Genomic DNA, 7,284 nt, shown 5'->3' on the forward strand with positions numbered 1-7,284 from the left:
CCTTTCTCATGGAGGAAAGTCATTAGATACTAATGAAAAGCAAGAGCAGAATATTCTTGTTATTTAGAAATAAGGAAGATCAGAAAAAAATAAGACACCTAAAGTTGATGAAATTGATCACCTCTCAAAAGTGTTCATGGGGGTGAGGAAGAGAGGGACAGTGGACTTTGTTTTTATCATAAACCTCATAGTACCTTTTAAACTATGTATACATTTATGTATACATATTATTTTTTAAGTTTATTTATTTACTTTGAGAGAGAAGAGACTGTGTGCATGTGCACGCACACACACACACACACACACACACACACGTGAGCACGTGAGGGGCAGGGAGAGAGAGGAAGAGAGAGAATCCCAACCAGGCTCCATGCTGTCAGCATGGGGCCCAGTCTCACAAACTGTAAGAGAGATCATGACCTGAGCGAAAATCAAGAATCAGATGCTTAACCAACTGAGCCACCTAGGCGCCCCTACACTTATTCTTTTGATTTAAAAAATTGTTCAAAATAATACAAAGTGACAATGGAAGTCACCATGAATTTCCCCAAAATAAAAAAAAAAAACTTCAATTTTATAAAAATAAAGAAGAAAGGTAAACTCAACAAAATTTAAATCAACAAGAACAGGGAAATTAACATTCTAGAGAATTTTTTACTCTGGTCTAATCTATTTTCTCTCAGTGAATAGGTTTTGTTGCCACTGATTTGTTTTACTCCTTTTATATAAATTCTGAGACATCATAATACAAATTTGAGGTTTTTATATAAACCAGGCATATATATTACTCAGTGCTGTGTTTTGGTACCTGGCACAGTGCCCAGCATCTAGCAGCTTCTTGTTGACTTGAGTTAAAGGAACCTGATCTTCTTTGGGTCTAAATTTCCTCAGATTTTCTCAGGGGTTCCTTTAAGAACCATCTCCATGAAAAACATTTCTAAAATTTCTGTGAAACTTTGCAGAGACATTACTCATTAACTTGCTTAATGTTCCTTTCAGAAGGATCCACAAGATAAATTTTTCTCTGAATTTAAAACCCACCAAAAGAGTCAGTCTTCTGATAAAATGGTATCTAGTGATGAGAATTATGTAACCTCACTTTTGCCTTAACTCCTAAGGCTGGAAGTCTACCTTAGGTTAATAACTTGGAGCAGCTTAGATTTTATAGACTCTAAATTTTTTTAATGCATATTCAGGAGATAGAGAAGGAGTGATTTTCTCCTTTTTCTAAGGTATTGATTTTTAAATAGATATTTATTATTGAGACCAGGAATTGCTTTTTCCACTTTTTTACAGACCTGGTAGTGGAAAAGTTTCATTTCTTTTCCTGAATGGACATCCAAGTATCAGAAGCCCTGGAATTCATACAACTAAAATACTGCCACTGTATAGAGTTCGCAACAAACTACATTCTTCATGTTTGACTAGCTGGGTAGAATATGCATTTACTGCTCTTGATAATGGATCCAGGACCATCACAGGAACTCGGCCCCAAAGAAATCCTAGGGTGTCCCCCTTGGGATCCCATCCGGACAGACTTAGGATGCTGGGTTGGCAAGATGCTCTCCAGATTTTTCCTTTTGGAAACTCCTGTTCTCGGTAGGCTGACTCTTGCCCCGTCAGTCAATGATTTCACTGCACTTGTATTAAAGACTTTCATCTTCCACCGTGGCTTCTCATTGGAAGCACAGGATTTGAGTGAATTGTCAGAAGAAAATTGTCTCTGTGTTTCTCATCTTCAGTCTGTGACCCTTAGCCCCCGTACTGTGAACTCAATATCTTCCTCTCTCAAACAGCATCTTTCATTCTTAGTGATCATGAGCTTTGTCCGTGCTTGACTGTGAAAACAATGGGCTTGCCATTGGCTTCATTGCCATGGCATCCATCCGTTAGAAAAATGCCATGAACTATCAAGCAAGCTGTCAGTGATCATTGCTCATTTTCTTTCATAAATTTGAGTGAGTGTGCCAGCTGGTTGTCTGACCAGCAGTGAGAATCTGCATTGCTTTGTGGCACGTAAGATCAGCACAGTTATGATTTCATCAGAGACTTCCATTCTAAGGGTCCGATCCCCAAGCAAAATGACATGCTACACATCTTCAGATCTGTTCCAGAAAAAATGGTGATCCAGACAACTTTACCTAGGTGACAGCCTCATCTTGCCTTTGAGAATCCTGCATAGATTTCTTATTCTTGGATATGTATAAACAGAGTGCCTGCCATAATAGTGTCATGGATCTGTGGCTTACTGAACTTGACATTTTGAAGGACCTGGTCGACAGAGGCCAGTGGACAAAACAGCACTCAATTTTTCAAGTTGAGGATGGGTACGTAGAATCTGTCTCTTCAGAAGGAACTCAATCAAGTGTCTGCAGTGAGAATGTGGAGGTCTGTCTTTCTAACACTTGAGCTTGGCAATGAGATGGTTCTAATTGTTGAAATCTTCTTCACCCAAGTGGATTTATCCAGATGAAGATTTGATATAAAAGATTCTATCATCTGAAGGGAAATAGACACAACAAAATGCTCTTTCCAAGATACAAGATCAATATAACTCTTTTATCACCAATCTTCTTGTCCAAGCCATGAGCAGAGGTTATGCCTGGTTCAGGCAAAGAGCTTTTAAAGTAAGCTAAAACTGGGGCGCCTGGGTGGCGCAGTCGGTTAAGCGTCCGACTTCAGCCAGGTCACGATCTCGCGGTCCGTGAGTTCGAGCCCCGCGTCGGGCTCTGGGCTGATGGCTCAGAGCCTGGAGCCTGTTTCCGATTCTGTGTCTCCCTCTCTCTCTGCCCCTCCCCCGTTCATGCTCTGTCTCTCTCTGTCCCAAAAATAAATAAACGTTAAAAAAAAAATAAAAAAAAAAATAAAGTAAGCTAAAACTGAAATAAAAACACAGTAACAATCCTCCTGCAATTTCCTTCATCGTTTCCAGAAACGCAGAAGGGAACTTCTCAAGACTTTGCTCTCCTTCCCTGTACTCCACATGGGACCACCACTTTCTTGTGTCATTCACATATACCATTGCCCACCATTACCACCATCACGGCTATCACCATCATTATGTGAACCCAAAAATATCCAAATAAATCCTCAGCGTTGAAATGGTTTCCATGGGTTTCACTGTAGTTTGATTCACTGCACCACTACTAATCATTTGATCAATCATTCTGTGTTTGTAAAGGCCGCAAAGCTTGGGATCAGTTTCCCTGATCATTGGCTGTGATCTCCATATTCCTTCAATAGAAGACACCCACATAAAGATTAATGTTGCCAGGATCAACAACAACCTCAGATCCATCAAATATTATTGCAATTCCTCAACCAGGAGAGCACAAAGCTCCAGAGAGGATGAGTCTGGCTGACGGAAGAGTAATATAGGAAAATAGGAGCTCTGCCTTGTGGAGTAAACAAAAGCTGACTTACGATAATTGAAAGTTTTATGTCTCTTTATAGTCTAAACTAGAGATTTGTTTCACCTTGGATGTAACATAGCATTTTAGCTCTTTGAAATTATCTTGCATCTGACAGTTTGTCCATTAGTCATAACTAGATTACATTAGTCACTGACTAAGACTAGAGATGATTCTACATGGTAACAAAGTCATGTTTAAAATAGGCTCAGAAATGTTTTTTTCCTGTCTTTTATGTTGACAAAATGTTTCCCAGTATTATGTAGCTCTTGTTCTCTTTTCTATTTTTTTTAAATAATTTTCTTAACAAGACCTCATGTTTTAAGAGGAATATTGTATGTTTTTCACGTAGAAGAGAACACAAATGACTCATTCCTCTACAACAGGACTGTAACATTTGCTATTTGGTTCTAGGCTTTCTAGAGACTACAACAGCTCACTTTGAGCAAATGTCGCATATTGGATTCAAGTTACAGGGAAGATCTATTTGTCACCCAAAGCTCTCAGTCACGGTAGATCTAGGCCTAAACCAGGACTGTTTGGCCATGTTTTGTTCTATTTGCCTCAGAGAGCTGATACCTCTGCTTCTGTGGAAATAGCACCTAATGGCACTCTTCACCATGTGAAGGGTTGCATAAGAAAACCTGAATTAGGGGCGCTTGGGTGGCTCAGTTGGTTAGGCGACCAACTTCACCTCAGGTCATGATCTCATGGTTCGTGAGTTTGAGCCCCGCGTCAAGCTCTGTGCTGACAGCTCAGAGCCTGAAGCCTGCTTCAGATTCTGTGTCTCCTTCTCTCTCTCTCTGCCCCTTCCCCACTCATGTTCTGTCTCTGTCTGTGTCTCTCAAAAATAAACGTAAAAATTAAAAAAAAAACAACCTGAATTAACTGCACCATGTTTTAAGTTTATTCCAGGAATGAATAAATAAATAGACACTGGTTTTGTGTTCTGTCTTCATTGATTAGAACAGAACTTGACGCATGTGAAATCCTTAGTAATTGTTAGCTATGCAGTTATGATTATCCTGTTCTTTGCCATTCTGTTTCACACTTTTTCTCTTACCCTGACTCTTGAATTTCCTCGCTCTTTTCTCGTTCCCTCTGGTCATTTGTTTTGCATACTGGATGTCCTGAGAGAGCTTATACATGAGTGTCACCAACAAGATTTATCTAAAGGGATGCTCACAGAGTGTGCGTGGTGACAGAAAATGTGGGATCTAAAGAAGGGTCGGGACAGCACCTTTTAATGGACGCATTAGTTAGGAAGCTGTCCCTGTCACGTTGGCCAAAGCGATTTCCCAAAGACTGCCTTTTTTTTTTGAGAGAGAGAGAGGATCTTAAGCTCCTATAGGAGTTTATCACCTGACTTGGTCCACAATAGTACGAAGCTGGTGGATTGGTTCGACCATCAATCCAATCATAAGGAGGGAGCAAAAGTCCGGATAAAATAATAAAGTAAAATAAAATAATAAAATAATTTTAAAAATATTTTAAAAATAAAATAATTTAAAAATCTTTAAAATGCACTCACAGCCTGGCGAAAATTTCAGACATATATAGTGGGTTGAATAGCGTCCTCCCAAATTTCATGCACACCCAGACCTGTGGATGAAAACTGATCTGCAAGTTTTTTGCAGACATAATTAAAAGGTGAGGTCATACTGGATTAGAGTGGACCTTAACCCAGTGACAGGTGTCTTTATAAGAAAAGGGACATTTGGGGATAGAGAGACACAGAAGGAAGATGGCCGTGTGAAGAGGCAAGTAGAGGTTGGAGTTCTGGTACCAAAGCCAGGGAACACCAGAGATTGTCAGCAACTTCCTGAAGTTGGGAGAGGCAAGGAAGGATTCTCTCCTAGGCTTCTCGGAGGGAGCATGGCCCTGCCTACACCTCGATTTCAGACTGCTAGCCTTCAGAACCGTGAGAGAATAAATTCTCTCTGTTTTAAGCCACTCTCTTTGCGGCAATTTGTCACAGCAGCCCTGAAAAACGAACACAACAGAAAGGGAATTCACTTTGAGGGCATTGGTTAAATCAAGGTAAACTAGGGCCTTGGTTCCCATGGGCTCAGAAGATATGGTGAGCAAGAGAGACGCCCAGGACCCCTTAAGGTGAGGAATTAAATAGGAATCTCCACTCAGTTCATAAAGTAGGACCCAATAGTATATGGGGAAACCAGCAAGAAAGCTACCCCCACCAGAGGCCACTGACAGGAAATTGTCTCCAAAACTGGTACTGGGTGAAAAGGAGCAAAACTCCACCCTGAAAATCTGTGGCAGAAATCAGTCCTCACGCAGTTTGAGGTCTGAAGTCACATGCCCGGATTGTGTGAAAGGTCTGTGAGTCTAAGAATCAAGGTCAGGGTGAGTTGAGGCTGATGATCCCCTAAACGTCTGCAGAAGCAAATGTAAGTTTGTTCTGGTGCCCCCCCCCCAATCAGCCACATTGCGAAGAACTCCTAAACACAAACTGAGCTCACTTCCAAGAGTCACAAAACACAAAAGGAAATAAGGCAACACAACCCTGAGAGAGCAGAATCCTCAACCAGCTGAGTCAGACCTGCAAAGACTTCTGCCCTTGAATTATCTGGTGCAGTGGATGGAATTAGTCCTTTAAGAAATTAAGACAATAGGGGTGCCTGGGTGGCTCAGTCAGTTGAGCAACTGACTTCAGCTCAGGTCATGATCTTGCAGTCTGTGAGTTCAGGCCCCGCATCAGGCTCTGTGCTGACAGCTCGGAGCCTGGAGCCTGCTTCGGATTCTGGGTCTCCCTCTCTGTCTGCTTCTCCCCCTCACATGCTCTCTCTCTCTCTCTCTGTCAAAATTTATTTCAAAAATAAATAAACATTTAAAATTTTTAAGAAAAAAAAAGAAATTAAGACAGTAAAAGAAAATTAAAGACCTGAATTAGTGTAAGAGTCCATAAATACGAACCAGGAGGTTTAGAAAACAAACTTGAACTCGTGTAAATAAAAGCACAATAATTCAAGTGAGAAACTCAATTAGACACAGATGAAGAGAGAATTAGCGAGCTAAAAGATGGGCTGGAAGAAATCTCCAGTGTGGAGATGCTAAGAATCAGAAAAGTCAGGAAATACGGAGGATCCAGTAAAGAGACTGAGCATGCACCACAATTCCATAGGGGGGAAAAAATAAGAGATAGTTACAATATTTGAAAAGATAATAGCTGAATGAATTCCAAGCTAGGACAGATAAAGAGAAATCCTCACCTAGCAAATAGTGCAATTTTCAGCACACCACAGACAAAGAAATAAAAGCCAATTGCCTTCGAAGGGATGACAAACTGGGGAGACAGCTGATTTCTCGACAGCAATAAAAAAAAAAAGCTGCAAGACAGTGGAATGATATCTTCCATAAACTGTGAGACAATAACAGCCAAATAAAATTTTATATCCTGTGGGAGGGGAAAAATGGCTTTCAAGAATGAGAACAAAATAAGGTCATTTTCAGATCAGGAAAAACCGAGAAAGTTTACTACCAACAGAACTTCACTAGAGGACAGTAGAATGCAGGTACTTCAGACAGAAAGAAAGTAATTGCACGTTGATGGTGCGAAATGAGAAAGAGTAATGGGTAAAGACACGGATGGATAGAGACGAATCTAAACAAAATTGACTACATAAAGGAAGAATAATTTCTTGGGGGATTAAACATTTTTAAAAAGATAGGGCTAAAATACATAATATGTCACTGGGGAGGGGAATAAATGGGGCTAAACTCTTCTGGTGCCCTTATCGTGGTCAAGATTGTCAGAAGTGGATATTCGCATTAAAATTAATTTCTAGAGTAAACTAAAGGGACGCGTGCAACAAACTAGCACAGGGACAGACGAAATAGAACAACTATTCACTGA

This window comes from Lynx canadensis, chromosome C1, assembly GCF_007474595.2.
Source record: "Lynx canadensis isolate LIC74 chromosome C1, mLynCan4.pri.v2, whole genome shotgun sequence".
Classification (NCBI taxonomy): domain Eukaryota; kingdom Metazoa; phylum Chordata; class Mammalia; order Carnivora; family Felidae; genus Lynx; species Lynx canadensis.